The 21,858-nt window shown below is 38.0% G+C and overlaps 1 long non-coding RNA gene across 3 annotated transcripts in view; it reads right to left on the bottom strand.

The window, feature by feature from the left end:
- LOC118017872 overlaps nt 1-21,858 on the bottom strand; it is a 40,506-nt gene that overhangs the window by 11,347 nt on the left and 7,301 nt on the right. For all 3 annotated transcript variants that reach the window (XR_004681255.1, XR_004681253.1, XR_004681254.1), the window contains exon 2: nt 21,256-21,306. This is a non-coding gene — a long non-coding RNA (uncharacterized LOC118017872). The remainder of the gene's footprint in view (nt 1-21,255; nt 21,307-21,858) is intronic.

Below are 21,858 nucleotides of genomic sequence, written 5' to 3'. Positions count from 1 at the left end.
GCAGAAAATCAACAAGGAAACAAGAGCTTTGAATGATACATTGGACCAGATGGACCTCATAGATATTTACAGAACATTCCACCCTAAAACAACAGAATACTCATCTTCTCGAGCGCACATGGAACTTTCTCCAGAATAGACCATATACTGGGTCCCAAATAAGGTCTCAACTGATACCAAAAGATTGAGATTATTCCCTGCATATTCTCAGACCACAACGCTCTAAAAATGGAACTCAATCACAAGAAAAAATTTGGCAGAAATTCAAACACTTGGAAGCTAAAGACCACTCTGCTCAAGAATGTTTGGGTCAACCAAGAAATCAAAGAAGAACTTAAACAATTCATGGAAATCAATGAGAACAAAAACACATCGGTCCAAAACCTATGGGATACTGCAAAGGCGGTCCTAAGGGGGAAATACATAGCTATCCAAGCCTCACTCAAAAAAATAGAAAAATCCCGAATTCACCAACTAACTCTACGCCTTAAAGAACTAGAGAAAAAGCAACAAACGATGCCTAAGCCACGCATTAGAAGAGAAATAATTAAAATTAGAGCAGAAATCAATGAATTAGAAACCAGAAACACAGTAGATCAGATCAACGAAACTAGAAGTTGGTTCTTTGAAAGAATTAATAAGATTGATAAACCACTGGCCAGACTTATCCAAAAGAAGAGAGAAAGGACCCAAATTAATAAAATTATGAAAGGGGAGAGATCATGACTAACACCAAGGAAATAGAACCAATTATTAGAAATTATTATTAACAACTATATGCCAATAAACTGAGCAATCTGGATGAAATGGAGGCCTTCCTGGAAACCTATAAGCTGCCAAGACTGAAACAGGAAGAAAAAGACAACCTGAATAGGCCAATAACCAGTAACGAGATTGAAGCAGTGATCTAAAACCTCCCAAAAAACAAGAGTCCAGGGCCTGATGGATTCCCTGGGGAATTCTACCAAACATTCAAAGAAGAAATAATACCTATTCTACTGAAGCTGTTTCAAAAAATAGAAACAGAAGGAAAACTTCCAAACTCATTCTATGAGGCCAGCATTACCTTAACCCCCAAACCAGGCAAAGACCCCACCAAAAAGGAGAATTTCAGACTGATATCCCTGATGAATATGCATTCCAAAATCCTCAACAAAATCCTAGCTAATAGGATCCAACAATACAATAAAAGGATCATCCACCACGACCAAGTGGGATTTATCCCCGGGATGCAAGGGTGATGCAACATTTGCAAATCAATCAATGTGATAGAACACATTAATAAGAGGAGGGAGAAGAACCATATGGTCCTCTCAATTGATGCAGAAAAAGCATTTGACAAAAGACAACATCCTTTCCTGATTAAAACTCTCCAGAGTATAGGGAGAGAGGGAACGTTCCTCAAGCTCATAAAATCCATCTATGAAAAACCCACAGCGAATATCATCCTCAATGGGGAAAAGCTGAGAGCCTTTCCCTTAAGATCAGGAACACGTCAAGGGTGCCCACTCTCACCACTGTTGTTCAACATAGTACTAGAAGTCCTAGCAACAGCAATCAGACAACAAAAAGAAATAAAAGGTATTCAAACTGGCAAAGAAGAAGTCAAACTCTCTCTTTTCGCAGATGACATGATACTTTATGTGGAAAACCCAAAAGACTCCACCCCCAAATTACTAGAACTCATCCAGCAATTCAGTAATGTGGCAGGATACAAAATCAATGCACAGAAATCAATTGCTTTCTTATACGCTAACAACGCAACTGTAGAAAGAGAAATTAAAGAAACGATTCCATTTACAATAGCACCAAAAACCGTAAGATACCTCGGAATAAACCTAACCAAAGAGGTAAAGGATCTATACTCTAGGAACTACAAAACACTCATGAAAGAAATTGAAGAAGACACAAAAAGATGGAAAAATATTCCATGCTCATGGATCGGAAGAATAAACATTGTTAAAATGTCTATGCTACCCAGAGCAATCTATACCTTCAATGCCATCCCGATCAAAATTCCAATGACATTTTTCAAAATGCTGGAACAAACAGTCCTAAAATTTGTATGGAATCAGAAAAGACTCCGAATCGCCAAGGAGATGTTGAAAAAGAAAAACAAAGCTGGGGGCATCACGTTGCCCGATTTCAAGCTATATTACAAAGCTGTGATCACCAAGACAGCATGGTACTGGCACAAAAACAGACATACAGACCAATGGAACAGAATAGAGAACGCAGATATGGACCCTCAACTCCACGGTCAAATAATCTTTGACAAAGCAGGAAAAAACATGCAATGGAAAAAAGACAGTCTCTTCAATAAATGGTGCTGGGAAAACTGGACAGCCACATGCAGAAGAATGAAACTCGACCATTCTCCAACACCATTCACAAAGATAAACTCAAAGTGGATGAAAGACCTCAATGTGAGACAGGAATCCACCAAAATCCTAGAGAACATAGGCAGTAACCTCTTTGATATCGGCCACAGCAACTTCTTTCAAGATACATCTCCAAAAGCTAGTGAAACAAAAGCAAAAATGAACTTTTGGGACTTCATCAAGATAAAAAGCTTCTGCACAGCAAAGGAAACAGTCAACAAAACAAAGAGGCAACCCACAGAATGGGAGAAGATATTTGCAAATGATACTACAGATAAAGGGCTGGTATCCAAGATCTATAAAGAACTTCTCAAACTCAACACCCAAAAACCAAATAATCAAGTCAAAAAGTAGGCAGAAGACATGAACAGACACTTCTCTGAAGAAGACATACAAATGGCTAACAGACACATGAAAAAATGTTCATCATTAGCCATCAGGGAAATCCAAATCAAAACCACACTGAGATACCACCTTACACCAGTTAGAATGGCCAAAATGGACAGGGAAAGAAACAACAAATGTTGCAGAGGTTGTGGAGAAAGGGAACCCTCTTACACTGTTGGCTGGAATGCAAGTCGGTATAGCCACTTTGGAAAACGGTGTGGAGGTTCCTCAAAAATTTAAAAATAGAGCTACCGTATGACCCAGCAATTGCACTCCTGGGTATTTACCCCAAAGACACAGATGTAGTGAAAAGAAGGGCCATATGCACCCCAATGTTCATAGCAGCAATGTCCGCAATAGCCAAACTGTGGAAAGAGCTGAGATGCCCTTCAACAGATGAATGGATAAAGAAGATGTGGTCCATATATACAATGGAATATTACTCAGCCATCAGAAAAGATGAATACCCAACTTTTACATCAACATGGATGGGACTGGAGGAGATTATGCTAAGCGAAATAAGTCAAGCAGAGAAAGTCAATTATCATATGGTTTCACTTATTTGTGGAAGATAAGGAATAACATGGAGGACATTAGGAGAAGGAAGGGAAAAATGGAGGGGGGGGAACTGGAGGGAGAGCTGAACCATGAGAGACTATGGACCTGAGAAACAAACAGGGTTTTAGGGGGGAGGGGGGAGGGGGGATTGGTTAGCCCGGTGATGGGTATTAAGGAGGGCACGTACTGCATGGAGCACTGGGTGTTATACGAAAACGATGGATCGTGGATCACTACATCAAAAACTAATGATGTATTGTATGGTGACTAATATAACATAATAAAATTAAAAACTACAAACAAAAAAGATTTTATTCATTTATTTGACACAGACAGAGAGAGCAAGCACAAGTAGGGGAGCTGCAAGCAGAGGGAGAGGGAGAAGCAGGCTCCCTGCTAAGCAGGAAGCCCTAAGCAGGACTCAATCGCAGGACCCCGGGACCATGACCTGAACCACAGGCAGACGCTTAACCAACTGAGCCACCCAGGAGCCCCCAAATTACACAAATCTGATGTCTCAAAACAAAACAAAAATTATTTACATACAGTTCTGGAGGTCAGCAGTCCAAAATAGATCTCACTGGGCTAAAATTAAGGTGTTAGTGAGAATGCATTCTTTTTGGAGACTCTAGGGGAGAATCTGTTTCCTTACCTTTTCTACCTTTAGAGACCTCCTGCATTCATTGGCTTATGGTACATTCCTTTATCTTCAAATCTAGCAGCACTGGGTCTTCAAATCTTTGGCTGTGACCTTTTTGATCAAATGGGTCCACCTAGACAATCCAGGATAATCTCCCCATTTCAAAATCCTTAATTTAATCAAATCACAAAATCCTCTTTGCCACGAAAGGTAACATATTCACAGCTTCTGGAGATTAGGAAGTAGACATCTTTGGTAGGTGGCATTATTCTGCCTATCACAGTGGTACATAGTAACCTCTCTTCATAGAAAGAGAGAAAGTATGCAACCCTGATGGTTTTTTCTTTACATCCCAAAGAATATAGTTTATGTAACCCACCTACTCAGCACATAACAGAAAATGAGTAGCCACTTCTCAGTGACAGGACCTGGTAGTTTATACAGTTCACAATGTGGGGAAAGTGAGATATCTTAAGTTCCAGAAATGCATGTATATATGTTGTCATAAAGGAAAAGCAGGAATGTCCATGAAACCTTCATTTACTCTCCCTCTACCTCCTCCTCTAGATTTGATCTCAATGTTCCTCTTTGGTCTTCTTTATAACTGACCATTTCACTATCATAACATTTAACATTTTATATTGAATTTCTCTTTTTACAAATGTGCCTCCACACTGAAATGGGAAATCCTCAAGGGTAAAGACAATGATTTCCTTATCCATGTGTCCCAGTGCCTGATAGGATACTTGGCCCATATTAGGCACTGAATACATATTTGTCAAAATAGCTTGTATTTGTTCACTTTGGTTATTTTTCTATAAAAACAAACTCCATGGGCGATAGTCTTTTCCTAATGTAGGTTACATATTTTATACCCACAAAGGCATTACAATAGTAACTTCCATGAATGGGGTTCAGAGAAGCCACAAAATCCCTGAATGTATGCATAAAATGCTGGGTGTGTATGAGAAGGCTAATATCCTTTCCAGCAATGTCATCTTATCAGTAGAACATTCTGATCATCTTTTGCTACACTGTCGGAAGGATGGTTATACATGTCGTTAGACTTATCTGAGATAGGAGGAAGGTTCAACCTCACACAGGGCAAAATAAAAGATGGTAGCATTTTATTTCAGAGAAGTGCTTGGATGTCTTAATCATGTTATTCTTGAATGGCCACAGTTACTTTTTCTATAATGGAAGGTCTAATTGCTTTGGGTTCCAGTTTCCATTTTCAAGCTGGTCTTGGGTATTAGTGTCTGTCTCCATTAGCCTTTTGCTGGAAGTTATTGGTATGATACTTTCAGTGCCAGCTGCACTACAAAAATGTTGATGGTCAGTATCTTGGCCTGCAATAATTGGGTGCTTTCAATGTTAGAAATGCCAAGTTGTTAATTAGCTTAATGTAAGGACTATACAACAACTTTTTATTTTCATTTTGATTGGCCAGCATTATCTTCTTTTTAAGGAGATGCCTGCTAAAGTGTTTTGAGAGGTGCTTTTTTCACAAAATAATCATCCTGGATTAGTGAGTTATGAACAGCTGCCTGGAGTGAGAGTTGATTTAGTCCATTACTCGAAGCATGAACCAAAACATTATCGGTGCACAGAGAATTTATGGGAAAACCCACTTTTGCCACGCTCTGACAACAGCGCAGCAAATCAAGGTGGTGCTCTGGGACTAGAGCAATTTTACTATTCATAGAAAACTTTGATACCTAATGGTTTCTTGATTAGCAGAGAGAAGCTACACACATCAAGAATCAAGTCTCGGGGTGCCTGGGTGGCTCAGTCGTTAAGTGTCTGCCTTTGGCTCGGGTCATGATCTCAGGGTCCTGGGATCGAGCCCCGCACCGGGCTCCCTGCTCTGCGGGAAGCCTGCTTCTCCCTCTCCCACTCCCCCTGCTTGTGTTCCCTCTCTCACTGCCTCTCTCTGTCAAATAAATAAATAAAATCTTTAAAAAAAAAAAAAAAAGAATCAAGTCTCATAGAGAAAAGGAATCTAAGTTTCCTATGACTTGACTGTAAATGTATCAATTTTTCTTTCGTTCCCCTTTGTCTATTCTAAAATATTGACATTGTTAAGCAAAAATTTGACTACAACAACTGTTTTACATGGAATTAGGATTTCTAATTCATATTCCAGCTTTCATCACTCATTTTACTGATAGATTTTAGGATTCTGGATTGACTTGGCCAAGTTGGCAGCTAGGCAAATCATTAAAATTGAAAATGGCATGGCCCTGACAGTAAAGTCTTTGAGCACATTTGAATCTCAGGAATGGCTGGAGCTGCCACATGGCATGAGTGATAGCTTCTATTTTGAAGGAGAAAATCTATGCATCATAATGCCTAGGATGGGTAGGCAATTAGTGTTATATATTATAATCTTCATCAATGATAATGATGAAAAACTAATAACAATAATGATAATAAATTGTTGACAAATACAGTTAGCATAATGCCTGATTCTCAGATTTAATTACTGTTAGACTATCATGGCAGAGAGCATTGTGTAATGAAACGGGTTTGGACATAGAGGAAGTCTGAGAGTTCTAGACCTGCTATCACACTTATCATTTGTATGGCCTTAAGAAAGTCAAACAATTTCTCTTAGTGTCAGTTTCCTCAATCATAAGATGGAGATGATAATAGGTATTAACTATAAGTGGGCACAAGGAAGCAAATAAGGTTATAGAATGCATCAAAACTGGATACTAAAAATTATTGAATCAAACACTTAAAATGGTGAATTTTACAGCATATAAATTATATCTCAATATATTTGTTAAAAAGATGAGGGTGCTTATTTATTCTTTCAACAAATGAATGGCATATCCTGTTTTCCAAAGTTCACAATCTCAGTTAGATGATAAACAAATAAATTCGCAATCATTCTGCCTTTCACCATGATATATTCAGTGCTTTATAGCATTTACTCAGTGCCAGGCTCTATGCTAAGCACTTTACATACATTAACCCTTTTAACCCTCACACCTATTATCATCTCCCTTTCACAGATGAGGAATCTGATATGCAGATTACTGGAGGACACATATCCATTAAATAGTGGAGGTGAGATTCAAATCCAGGTCTTTTGACTCCAGAGTGTGTTCCTCTTAACCAATACCCCCAGCGGCTTCTAAATGGGAATGTGCATAAAATCCCAAGGTATCATGGGAGTTACAGAGGAATGAAGGGCATACAAGTCAGAAAAGGACTTTCAAAGAAGCTATGAAATATATGCTGAAGAATTAAGTAAGAGATTGCCAACAAAGAAATGGAGGTAATGTCACTCCAATCTGAGGTCAGTGTGAAATCATCGTTTTTTTAAATTTCAGTCAGAGAGGCAGGAGGAGTTTGAGAACGACATGAAGATAGAAAGTATATGAGGCAAGTCCACTCTAAATTCAGTGAGGATTCCTTTATTAAGGTGGTCTCATTTTCAGGCATATGGCTTTACGCAAACTTTACCAAGATAATGAATTATATGAGCGAAGTGCTATAGTTCAGATTTTCTCTAATGTTTTCAATATCTTTCCTGTTTTTGATAATATCCTTTTCTCATTATTACTATTTTTTTTAACATATCTTCAGTGTATTTATCAATTCACCAATCTTTCTTGTTCTAATTTTAGAATTGCTTGCTTTTATCTTTATTTCACCTTTGTTTCTGCATTTTGGGTTGCTCTATTTGTTAATTTTTTAAATTAAAATCTTAGTTTATTCATTTTTTTCTGATTTGTCCATTAAAGCTTATAAAGCAATCAGTTTGTCTTTAAGCATGGCTTTGGCTATAATTCCTAAGTTTTATGCACAGTTGTCACTAGTTTGATGAGTATTATCAACTTTGTGGGATATACATATGAAATTTTTTTTCTTTAATTCTTGGTTTTAGTCATGATCTACTGAATCTCCCATTCCCATCATTTATTGACATCTTGGACAGATTTTGTACCATTTTTATTATTAAAATGCAGAGCAGTCATATATTTATTAGGCCATTCTAGTGGAAATATGGTAAGAAGAGTAAAATACATCAACTCAAATAACCATTGTGTGAAAGTGACAGGAAATATCAACATAAGGAAAATTATCTTTTATGAGAAAAGGCATATAAAATTATTGAAAATAAAGAGTAGTGAATATGTTTTAGCTTACTGTATGAAATTGGTAGGTGTATCCACAAAAGAGAAGAATCTTTTTGAGGGGAAAAAAACAGAAAAATTATTCAAAATAAATAGGTGCTGATTATGTTCAAATTAAATTCAGAAAGGAGGAGGAATGCCAACCCTTTGAATTGATGGAACTTTGGGACCTTGAATCCACCAATAATGAAATATTTGCTTTCCACTTGACTTTTTGACCATGAATGAATGCCAGCAATGTCATCCTTATTGTTAGCAAACCCTGAGACATTTACAACTTCGGGAAGAAAGCACATTCCTTGGAAACAGTGAGGAAAACTTGACAGAGATCTCACTGACCAATCTCACTAGAAGGAACATAGAACTTGGCAAGAGATAGTAAGGAATATGTTTGTAATGAAACCAATAATTGAATGTAGGCTATGGTTGATGAATTGGAGGGAAGAGGATTTTCAGAACTCTGCATATCTTGTTTCTGTATTCCTAACCTAAGGCGGCTTCTTTACCATCAGCTGCCATGCTGAAGTGGTAATCCACAAGTAAGGTGACTCTATGAAGTTTAAAGGAAGTCCAGAAAGTTTAAAGGAAGTCTAGGAAGTCAAAACGATGTTGGATTCTATACACACTGAGCCGGTCATATGAGGGTGGAGTCACCCCCATAGTTCTCAGGAGTCTCTCCCTTCCCTTCCGTCCATTTTCTTCAATGAGGAAGCCCGATTGAAATGTGGATCCATGCTTTGTTTGAAGTCACTGTTAGTACACTCTGAGCAAGTGTGATAAATAGATTCTGTGTTCCCTTAGGTACCTCTTCATGTAAATTGATAACTGCTGCCCAAGGCAGTGAGCAAGGCCTGAAGACATGAACAGAGATTAGCTTAAATGTGACAAGGCCATAATCTGTATGAGGAACATGTATCACTGTCACACAAGAGAACCATGATGCTGGGAAGACCATCTCTACTTGGAAAAAATATCCCACTTCATGGCTAACAGTTCAGGCCTCTTTAGCTCAACTCTACTTGTTCCCTCCAAAAAAGCTCTTTTATTCAAATTTGACAAACTAATTACTGCTACCATTTGGCTTTGAATGACTCAATTATGGCTGCAGTCACTTGGTTTAGTAATTACTAAAATTATGGTTTGGGCCCAAGTCCAGTTCTGTCTTTGCTCTCTTCCCCACGGAAGCAGGGAGAAGCACTTTTATAGGAAAATAGATGGTGATTCAGGAGCAAGGTTGTAACAATCATTTTAAATGACCTCAGTCAATGGGAAAATAAAACTGAGCAGCCTGGTTTGAGAATAGGGCTAATTTTTTTCTTACTTTTCAGAAACCTGGCACCCTGAATATATAGGCTTGGTTTCCATGGATAATTCTAGTCTCTGCATGGATGAGGCTAAAAACTTTTTCCCCTTTCACCCATGCTAACCTTTTTAGAATTTATTATAAACGGATGGTTAATTCATGGTGTTTTGGTTTAACTAGAGCAAAGATTCTAAGTTCTTAATACCTCCTTCCCAGGTTAGTTTTGGAGATAAAAAAAAGCCTTGGGGAGGCATAAAGATTTTAGAGATTCTGAGGATATAGTTTTCTTGATTTGAAGGCTTTATCACAATTTTACTGCTGAAATTGCTCAGTATACAGGACATAATGTTCAGTCAATAAAGAACATTGTCAAGTTTCAAATTCTGGCTCCATTATTTTTGCCCTGTATAATGTTGGCTAAGTCACTTAATTTCAGTAATCTTCATTTCCTCATCAATAAGTGGGGATTAATATGAGATGCTTCCTTCATGGGGTATTTGTGAGAATCAAATGAAGTGCCAAAAAACCCAAAAAACAAACAAAAACCAAAAGCAAGTGCAACAAATAGAAAACAGTTAAAAACATGGTAGACATTAAAGTAAAAATATCAATAATTATTTTAAATCTGAAGGGTCTAAACACACCAATAAAAGACATTGTCAGAATGGGTGAAAAAAGCAAGACCCAACTATATGTTGTCTACAAGAAATTCATTCTAAATATAAAGATTTAGACTAAAAGTAAAGAGATGAAGAATGTTATACCAAACTAATGCTACTCAGAAGAAAGCTGAAGAAGCTATATAATTTTCAAACAAAGCAGACTTAAGAACAAGGAAAATTTTCAGAGATAAAGAATGACATTACATAATGATAAAAGGTTAGTTCTCGGAGGAGTTTGGGAAGATGGCAGAGTAGGAGGACCCTGAGCTCACCTTGTCCCACAATTACAACTAGATATCATCCACATCCAAGTCAATAAACTAGAAGACTGGCAGAACAAACTCCACAACTAAGTATAGAGAAAAAGCTCCATCTGAAAGTTTAGGAAGGTCAGAAAGACTGGATGAGGCTGCTAGCAGAAGGGAAGGAGCAGCATGCAGGAAAAGGGCAGAGAAATGGGCCCTTGCACCAGGGAGCTCACACAAGGAAGACTAAGCTCCATAATATTTGGCTTTAAAAACCAGAGGGGCTGAATTCTGTGAGTATGTAAAACCAGTGGAACTTGGAGCCTGGAGCTTTAAAATTCAGCTGACTCAGCACTGGGTGAGCCTCGAGAGTGAGTGATAGCTGGGTCATTGCCCTTAAAAAGATAGTAGCCTGCATAGAGAGGCAACATAAAAACCATAGTTCACACAACACTGGGGTCCAAAGGGAGACACATCTATTCATACTGATTTCTGAGTATGTTGAGGAACTTCTTTGAAAATGAGGGACCTGGCAGGTGCCATTTTCCTCGCTCACCCCCTAGCATAAATACAGAGCCACATGTGGGAGGTGGGGCTGCATGAAAACTTGTAGCCTTGGCCCAGGGCTCAGGACAAATTTTGTTAAAGTCATGTGAATGCCCCACCCACATGCCAGGTGCACAGCTGTCACTGGGGGCCCTGCCTAGCTGAAGCATGGTGCCCAGCCAGCCACTGTTGTGTGCCACACCCAGGAGCTGGAGGTACAGCTGCTGTGGTGCACAGCACACAGCAGTTGTGCTGTGCCCAGCTGCACACCCTCAGCCACTTTCACATGCTGGGCTCAAATGCCAGGTGCACAGCTGCCACTATCCACCACATCCAGCCATGCACCCCCCACCACCATGGTGCCCAGCTCCCAGCTGCCGCAGTGCTTCAAGGGATATGGCGTAAGACTAGTGGCCCAACATAAATTTTGCTAATACTGCCAACCGACCCCCAAGTTTCCCAGTGGGCACAGCCCTTCAACTGTCTGGGTCCCACTAACACCACAGACAGCAAGCGCAGCCCACAACAGGCAAAGTCAGTATAGATGCCTAGACTGAAAGGAAAAGTGACTTAGACATAACAACAGGGTGTAAGCAATGCACATAGGATACTCTCCTAAAGTGCCAGGTTTTGGTGAACAGGGGACACTGCCCTGCAGAACACTCCAGGACCTCCTCTTCATAGGTTCACTACTTTCAAGAGCAGAAGACATAGCTGAATTTCTTAATACACAGAAACAGACACAGAGACGCAGACAAAATGAGATAGAGAATTTTATCTGAAATGAAAGAACAGGACAAGGCCACAGGCAGAGATCTAAGCAAAACAGATATAAGTAACATGCCTAATAGAGAATTTAAAGCAATGATCATTAGGATACTCACTGGACTTAACAGAGCAGAGATAAAGGGCTCAATAAATGAAATGAAAATGAAAAACACACTTGATTAAATGAATAACAGGATAGAAGCAGCAGAGGAACAAATTAGTGACCAAGAACAGAGAGTAATTTCAGAGAAAAAAAATTATACAAAATGAGAATAGATTTAGGGAACTGAGTGACTCCATCAAACATAATAACATTTGTATTACAGGAGTCCCAGAAGAAGAAGAGAGAGGAAATGGGGCAGAAAATCTGTTTCAAGAAATAACAGCTGAAAACTTCCCTAATATGGGGAAGGAAGCAGATATCCAGATTTAGGAGGCATAGAGAACCCCTAATAAAGTAAAAAAAAAAAAAAAAAAGCAGATCTGGGATGTCTGGGTGGCTCAGTCGGTTAAGCACCTGCCTTCAGCTCAGGTCATGATCCCAGGGTCCTGGGATTGAGTCCCACATTGGGCTCCTTGCTCAGCAGGCAGCCTGCTTCTTTTGTGTCCTCTCTCTCTCTCTCTGACAAATAAATAAAATCTTTAAAAAAAATCAGATCCACACCAAGACATATTATAATTAAGTTGACAAAATCTAGTGGTAAAGAAAATATCTTAAAAGCAGCAAGACAAAAGAAGTTAGTAACTTACAAGGGAAAACCCATAAGGCTATCAGGGGATTTCTCAGTGGAAACTTTCCAAGACAGAATGGAGTGGCATGATATGTTCAAAGCGTTGAATGGGAAAAATGTGCAACCAAGAATACTCTATCCAGTAAGACTATCATTCAGAATAGAAGAAAAGAAAAAAGAATTTCCCAGACAAACAAACTCAAGGTGTTTGTGACCACTAAACTAGTCCTGCAAGAAATATTAAAGGGGACACTTTGAGGGGAAAGCAGAGACCCAAAGTGACAATATGAAGGTAGGAAACACAGAATCAGTAAAAATGAATATTTCTGTAAAAATTGAGTCAAGAAACTCACAAAAAATATATAAATTATAACATATACCTAAAAACGGGGAGGAGAGAAGAATGGGTTCAAAGGTAAATGGCCATCAACTTATTATAGACTGCTATATGCAGAGAGGTTACAAACCTGATAGTAACCATATATCAAAAAATCACTAATAAACATGCAAAGAATAAAGAGAAAGAAATCCAAATATATCACTAATGAAAACCAGCAAAACATGAACGAGAGAAGGACAAGAAAGGATCAGAGAAATCATCAGAAACAACCACAAAACAAGTAATAAAAAGGCAATAAGTACCCAACAAGAAGATATAGCAATTATAATATTTATACACTAACATAGGACTACCCAAATACATAAAACAATAACAAACATAAAAGAATGAATTAATTATAATATAATAATAGGGGACTTTAACACCAACTTATATCTAAACAGAAAATCAATAAGGAAATAATGGTTTGAATGACACACTGGAACAGATGGATTTAACAGATATTAGAACATTCCATCCTAAAACAGCAGAATACACATTATCTTCAAGTGTACAGGGAACATTCTCCAGAATAGATAGCATATTAGCCCACAAAATCAGCTTCAACAAATTCAAGAAGATAGAAGTCATACCAAGCATCTTTTCTGACCACAACACTAAGAAGCTAGAAGTCAACCACAAGAAAAAATCTGGAAAGACTACAAATATATGGAGGGTTAAATAACATATTACTAAACAATGAATGGGTCAACCAGGAAATAAAAGAAGAAATAAAAGAGTACACAGAAACAAATGAAAATGAAAACACAATAATCCAAAACCTTTGAGATGCAGCAAAAGCAGTTCTAAGAGGGAAGTTTATAGCAATACAGGCCTACCTCAAAAAGCAAGAAAAATCTCAAACAACCTAAGCTTACACCAATGGAACTAGGAAAAGAACAACAAACAAAACTTGGAACCAGCAGAAGGAAAGAAATAATAAAAATTAGAGCAGAAATAAATGAGATAGAAATGAATAGAACAATAGAACAGATCCATAAAACCAGGAGCTGGTTCTTGGAAAAAATCAATAAAATTGATAAACTTCTGGCCAGATTTATCAAGAAAAAAAGAGGAAGGACTCAAATAGATAAAATAACAAACGAGAAAGGAGAAATAACAACCAACACCACAGAAATACCAACAATTTTAAGAGAATTTTATGAAAAACTATATGCCAACAAACTGGACACTCTAGAACAAATGGATAAATTCCTAGAAACATATAAATTACCGAAACCAAGACAGGAAGAAATAGAAAATTTGAACAGACTGATAACCAGCAAAGAAATGGAATCAGTAATCAAAAAACTCCCAAAAAAAGTCCAGGACCAGATGGCGTCACAGGCAAATTCCACCAAACATTTAAAAAAGAGATAAACTCACTCTTCTCAAAACTTTTCCAAAAAATAGAAAAGGAAGGAAAACCTCCAAATCCATTCTATGAGGCCAGGATTAGTCTGAGACCAAAACTGGATAAAGACTCCTCTAAAAAAGAGAACTACAGGCCAAAATCCCTGGGAAACATAGATGCAAAAATCCTCAACAAACTACTAGCAAATCGTATCCGACAATACCTTAAAAAAATCATTTACCACAATCAAGTGGGATTTATTCTTGTGTTGCAAGAGTGATTCAATATTCACAAATCAATCAATGTGATACATCACATCAATGAGAATGAATAAGAACCACATCATCATTTCAATAGATGAAGAAACAGAATTTGACAAAATATAACATCTGTTCATGATAAAAACTCTCAACAAAGTAGGTTTAGAGGGAACATACATCAACATAATAAAGGCCATATATGAAAAACCTAAAGCTAACATCATCTTCAATAGGGAAAAAATTAGAGCTTTTTTCCTAAGGTCAGGAAAAAGACAAAGGATTTCCACTTTCACCACTTTAAAAAAATTATTTATTTATTTATTTATTTATTTATTTATTTGAGAGAGAGACAGATAAAGAGAGTGGGGGAGAAGCAGAGGGAGAAGGACAAGCAGACGTCATGCTGAGCACAGAGCCTGACATGGGGCTCAATCACAGGACTCTGAGATCATGACCTGAGCCAAAAACAAGAGTCAGACATGTAACCAATTGAGGCACCCAGGCACCCCCACTCTCACCACTTTTATTCAACATAGTATTACAAGTCTTAGCCACAGCAATCAGACAACAAATACAAATAAAAGGCATCCAAATTGGTAAGGAGGAAGTAAAACTTTCATTGCAGATGACATGATACTATATGTAGAAAACTCAAAAGATCCACCAAAAAACTACTAGAACTGAAAAATGAATTCAGTAAAGTCATAGGATACAAAATCAATGTACAGAAATCTGGTGCTTTTCTATACACCAATAAAATAAAGGAGCAGAAAGAGAAATTAAGAAAATAATCCCATTTACAAATGCACCAAAAATAATATGATACCTAGAAATAACTTAACCAAAGAGGTGAAATACCTGTACTCTAAAAACTATAAAACACTGATGAAAGAAACTGAAGATGGCACAAAGAAATGGAATGACATTCCATGCTCATGGATTGGAAGAACAAATATTGTTAAAGTACCTATACTACCCAAAGCAATCTACACATTTAATGCAATCCCTATCAAAATACCAATAGCATTTTTCACAGAGCTAGAAAAAACAATCCTAAAATTTGTATGGAACCCCAAAGGACCCCAAATAGCCACAGCTTGAAAAAGAAAAGCAAAGCTGGAGGCATCACATCTGGATTTCAAGGTAAATTACAAAGCTGTAGTAATTAAAACAATTTAATACTGGCATAAAAACAGACACATATCAATGGAACAGAGTAGAAAACCTAGAAGTAAACCCACAACTTTATGGCCAATTAACCTTCAAGAAAGCAGGAAAGAATATCCATTTGGAAAAGGACAGTCTCTTCAACAAACAGTGTTGGGAAACTGGACAGCAATACAAAAGAAAGAAAATGGACCACTTTCTTACACCATATAAAAAAAAATTCAAAATGGATTAAAGACCTAAATGTGAGACCTAAAACTGTAGAAATCCTAGAAGAGAACACAGGCAGTAACCTCTTTGACATCAGCCATAGCAACTCTTTTTGGGGATATGTCTCCTGAGGCAAGGGAAACAGAAGCAAAAATAAACTATTGGGATTCATCAGAATAAAAAGCTTCTGCACAGCAAAGCAAATAATCAACAAAACTAAAAGACAACCTACTGAACGGGAGAAGATATTTTGAAATGACTCTTCCAATAAAAGGTTAGTATCCAAAATGTGTAAAGAACTAATAAAACTCAAACCCCAAAAACAAATAATACAATTAGGTGTGGGAGGAGCAAGATGGTGGAGGAGTAGGAGACCTAAATTTCATCTGGTCCCAGGTATTAAACTAGAATTCAACCAGAATGGTATCAAACCATTCTGAACACCTACAAACTCAACAGGAGATCAGAGAAAAGAATAGCAACAACTCTATGAACCGAAAAGCGACCACTTTCTGGAAGGTAAGATAGGCGGAGAAGTGAATCTGAGGCAATATTCGGGAAGATAGATGGTGGGGGGAGGATACCTACGTCAGCCGCTACAGGCAAGTGATAGAGCAGTGAAGCCTCATAACTTTTAGAAGTTGGCTCCACTGAGGGACTTTGCTCCACTGGCTAAGCAGAGGGTGGAACCCTCAAGATGCTTGGGGTCACAGAAAGACCAGGGGTGCCTAAGTGCAGCAGAGCTCCCAGGTATTGGAGCAGGGAAGCTGGGGTTGCCATAAACTGTGATCCGTGGCACTGTCAGGCCACTAATCTAGCAGGGACCCAACAGCGGCAGATCCGCTGTTGGGTCCCTGGAAGGGACTCCCCTTCCTCCCCCGGGAGGAGTGACGCAGGAGTGCACTGCAGGGATCTGCTGGGTTTGGAGACTCCACACGGGGTCGTGTGCCAGAGATAGAAACGTTCGGTCACAGGCTTGGTGAGCACAGAGTGTGGCTGGAGACCGGGGAGACAGGAGTGATTGACTGCTTTTCTCTGGGGGCTCACTGAGGAGTGGGGCCCTGAGCTCTTGGCTCCTCTGGGCCAGAGATTGGGAGGCCGCCATTTTCACTCTCATCCTCCAAAGCTGTATGGAAAGCTTTCAGGAACAAAAGCTCCCAAGAGCAAACAGGATCAGATTACTTATCCTGCCCCAGAAAGGGCGGGGCAATTCCGCCTCCGGCAAAGACATTTGGGCCCCCAGAAGATCAGCGAGAACAGCAAGCCAAGACCAAGTTTACCGATCAATGAGAATGGCAGAACTCCAGTGCAAGGGGAATACTGCACATAGAATTCATGGCTTTTTCCCCATGATTCTTTAGTCTTTCAAAGTTAAGTTTTTAAATTTTCTTCTTTTTCTTTTTTGAATTTTCCTTTTCCCTTTTTCAAACCACATTTTATCAATTCCTTTTTTAAAAAAATTTTTAAATTTTCATTTTTAGAGTCATATTCTATCCCTTTATTGTAGTTAACACTATTTTTTGTATATATATAAGTTTTTCTCTCTTTAAAATTTTGGGATATAGTTTCTTCTAACAGACCAAAATATACCCTAAATCTCTAGTGTATGGCTTTGTTCTTGTCTCCTGCCTGATCACATTCTCTCCGCTTTTTTGTTTTTTAATTTTTCTTCTTTCTTTTTTCAACCAACTTCTTATCAATTCCTTTTATAAAATCTTTTATAATTTTCATCTTTACAGTCATATTCCATCCCCTCATTGTATTTACACTTATTTTTGTACATATATAAGTTTTTCTTTCTTTAAAATTTTGGGAGGCAGTTTCATCTAACAGACAAAAATACTCCCAAAATCTAGTGTGTGGCTCTGATTAACTCATCAGCCTGATCATATTCTTCTTTTTTTTTTTCCTTTCCCTTTATTTTCCCCTCAGTTTTGGGTCTCTTCTGATTTGTTTAGTGTATATTTTTCTGAAGTTGTTGTTACCCTTTTAGTAATTTTTTTTTTTATTCATCTATTCCCCTCTGGACAAAATGACAAGACAGAAAAAAATCACCTCAAAAAAAAAAAAAAGAACAAGAGGCAGTACCAACTGCCAGAGACCTAATCAATACGGACATTAGTAAGATGTCAGAACTAGAGTTCAGAATGATGATTATAAAGATACTAGCTGGGTTTGAAAAAAGCATGGAAAATACTAGAGAATCCCTTTCTGGAGAAATCTAAATCTAACTAAAATCTAACCAAGTCGAAATCAAAAAGGCTATTAATGAGGTGCAATCAAAAATGGAGGCTCTAACTGCTAGGATAAATGAGGCAGAAGAGAGAATTAGCAATATAGAAGACCAAATGATGGAGAATAAAGAAGCTGAGAAAAAGAGAGATAAACAACTACTGGATCACGAGGGCAGAATTCGAGAGATAAGTGATACCATAAGATGAAACAATATTAGAATAATTGGGATCCCAGAAGAAGACAGAGAGGGGCAGAAGGTATTTTGGAGCAAATTATAGTGGAGAACTTCCCTAATTTGGGGAAAGAAACAGGCATCAAAATCCAGGAAGCACAGAGAACCCCTCTCAAAATCAGTAAAAATAGGTGAACACCCTGACATCTAATAGTAAAACTTATGAGTCTCATAGACAAAGAGAAAATCCTGAAAGCAGCTCGGGAGAAAAGATATGTAACCTACAATGGTAGAAACATTAGATTGGCAGCAGACCAATCCACAGAGACCTGGCAGGCCAGAAATGACTGGCAGGATATATTCAGAGCACTAAATGAGAAAAATATGCAGCCAAGAATACTATATCCAGCTAGGCTGTCGTTGAAAATTGAAGGAGAGATAAAAAGCTTCTAGGACAAACAAAAACTAAAGGAATTTGCAAACATGAAACCAGCCCTACAGGAAATCTTGAAAGGGGTCCTCTAAGCAAAGAGAGAGCCTAAAAGCAACATAGACCAGAAAGGAACACAGACAATATACACTTATTCTTGTCCCAGAAATGTTTGCTGGGACAAGGGGATCATAAGGGAAGGGAGGGAAAAATGAAACAAGATGAAACCAGAGAGGGAGACAAACCATAAGAGACTCTTAATCTCAGGAAACAAACTGTGGGTTGCTGGAGTCATGGGGGGGTGGGGAGGGATGGGGTGGCTGGGTGATGGACATTGGGGAGGGTATGTGCTATGGTGAGTGCTGTGAACTGTGTAAGACTGATGAATCACAGACCTGTACCTCTGAAACAAATAATACATTTATATTTAAAAGAAGAAGAAGAAGAAGAAGAAGAAGAAGAAGAAGAAGAAGAAGAAGAAGAAGAAGAAGAAGAAGGAGGAGGAGGAGGAGGAGGAGGAGGAGGAGGAGGAGAGGGAGGAGGAGGAAGTAGGAAGGGAAAAATGAAGGGGGGGAATCAGAGGGGGAGATGAACCATGAGAGACTATGGACTCTAAGAAACAAACTGAGGGGTTTAGAGGGGAGGGGGGTGAAGGGTGGGTTAGCCCTGTGATGGGTATTAGGGAGGGCTTGTATTGCATGGAGCACTGGGTGTTATATGCAAACAATGAATCATGGAACACTACATCAAAAACTAATGATGTACTGTATGGTGATTAAAATAACATAATAAAATAAAATTTAAAAAAACCAAATAACACTATTAAAAAATAGGCAGAAGACATGACTTGATGTTTTTCCAAAGAAGACATATAGATGTACAACAGACACATGAAAAGATGTTCATCATCACTTACCATCAGAGAAATGCAAATCAAAACTACAATGAGATCTCCTCACACCTATCAGAATGGCTAAAATCAACAACACAGAGAACAAGTGTGGCAGAGGATGCAGAGAAATAGGAACTCTCTTGCAATGTTGGTGGTAATGCAAGCTGGTGCACCCACTGTGGAAAATAGTAGGGAGTTTCCTCAAAAAGTTAAAAATAGAACTACCCTATGATCCAGCAACTGTCTACTGGGTACTTACCCAAAGAATAAAAACAAAACAAAACAAAAAAAACCCCACTAATTCAAAGGAATACATGCACCTCTATGTTTATGGTAGCATTATTTACAATAGCCAGGATATGGAAGCAGTCCAAGTTTCCATTTATTGATGAATGGATAAAGAAGATGTGGTATGTATATACAATGGAGTATTACTCAGCCATAAAAAAAGAATGAAATCTTGCCATTTGCAACAACATGAATGGAACTAAACAGTATAATGCTAGGTAAATAAGTTAGTTAGAGAAAGACAAATGCCATATGATTTCTCTCATAGTGGAATTTAAGGAACAAAACAAATGAGCAAAGGGAAAGAGATTGAGAGACAGAAAGAGAGAGAAAGAGAGAGAGAGAAAGACTTTTACTTATAGAAAACAAGCTGATGGTTCCAGAGGGGAGGGTGGGATGTTGAGTTAAACTGGTGATAAGGATTAAGGAGGGCACTTATCATGATGAGCACTTGGTGAGGTATGGAATTGTTGAATCACTATATTGTACCCCTGGAACTAATATAACACTATGTTAACTAACCAGAATTAAAATAAAAACTTAAAAAATATTATTTACACTGGAGTCTTTAAAAAGATATTCAATGAGCTAATATTTAAAAATGTTTAGTATTGGGGCACCCAGGTGGCTCTGTTAGTTAAGCATCTGCCTTCGGCTCAGGTCATGATCCCAGGGTCCTGGGATCCAGTCCCATATCAGGCTCTTTGCTCAGTGGGGAGCCTGCTTCTCCGCTCCTCTTGCTTCTCCCCCCTGCTCGTGCTCTCTCTCTCTCTCTGTCAAATGAATAAATAAAATCTTTTAAAAAAATATTTAGTATTGTCACTGTATTATTAGAAAATGTCAGACATGACAATATTCTCTTTTGAAAAAAGATAAGACAAAAAGTACATTTTGTATATATTGTAATTTGTCTTCCTTTAAAACCAGGAAAGTAAAATTATAATAAATACTGATTTTGACATACTTAAAATATTGAAACTTAAAATCAAATATTTTAATACAAAAAAGGGGAGGGGTCAGGTCTCTAAGACATGAACCTAACAATAGAGTATCAAAGTATATGAAACAAAAACTGATAGAACTGCAAGGTGAAAAAGCCAAATGCACTATTGTAGTTAGGTACTTTAATATCACCACTTTTTCAGTAACTGACGATGAAACAGGCAAAAAATCAGTGAGGATATAATTGACATGAACCACACTATCAATCAACTTGATAGAATTGACATTTATAGAATACTCTATCCAACAACAACAGAATACACATTCTTCTCAAGTTCAACTGAAACATTCACCAAGATAGACCACATTCTGGCTTATAAAACACACCTTAACAAATTTAGAAGAAATCATACAAATTATGTTGTTAGCCCACAATGGAATTAAACTAGAAATCAATAACAGAAAGATAGCTGGAAAATCTCCAGATATATGGAGAATAAGGACCATAAAGGGAGACAGAACTGGAATAAAGCATGCAGTCAGGAATTTTTACTCACTGTTCCTTTTGTGTGTTGGTGAAGAGAACGCCTTGGAGGAGAAGACCTGTTCTGTTGTCAGATATAAAGAGGAAAATATCAAGGTTGGGATGAGATTTCATTATTCTTCCAGTGAATCAAGAGAATTAAGTTAGAAAGAATTCTCTTGTATCTCACTGTAGAAGTTGACCCTGTCCACAAATGTAGTCAATCCTTATTATTTGTGGATTCTGTATTTGTGAGTTTGCCTACTCCCTAAAATTTATTTGTAACTCCAAAATCAATGCTCACAGTATTTTCTTGTTTTTAAATTTTATTTTATTATGTTATGTTAATCACCATACATTACATAATTAGTTTTTGATGTAGTGTTCCATGATTTGTTGTTTGCGTATAACACCCAGTGCTCCATTCAATACATGCCCTCTTTAATACCCATCACCAGGCTAACTCATCCCCCCACCCCCCTCCCCTCTAGAACCCTGTTTGTTTCTCAGAGTCCATAGTCTCTCATGGTTCGTCTCCCCCTCCGATTTCCCCCCCTTCATTTTTCCCTTCCTACTTTCTTCTTCTTCTTCTTCTTCTTCTTCTTCTTCTTCTTCTTCTTCTTCTTCTTCTTCTTCT

The sequence above is a fragment of the Mirounga leonina genome, unplaced genomic scaffold (assembly GCF_011800145.1).
Source record: "Mirounga leonina isolate KUSES-001 unplaced genomic scaffold, KU_Mleo_1.0 Mir_170, whole genome shotgun sequence".
Lineage (NCBI taxonomy): Eukaryota > Metazoa > Chordata > Mammalia > Carnivora > Phocidae > Mirounga > Mirounga leonina.
Note: the sequence above shows the minus strand (reverse complement) of the source record. Positions and strands in the feature narration are given on the sequence as shown.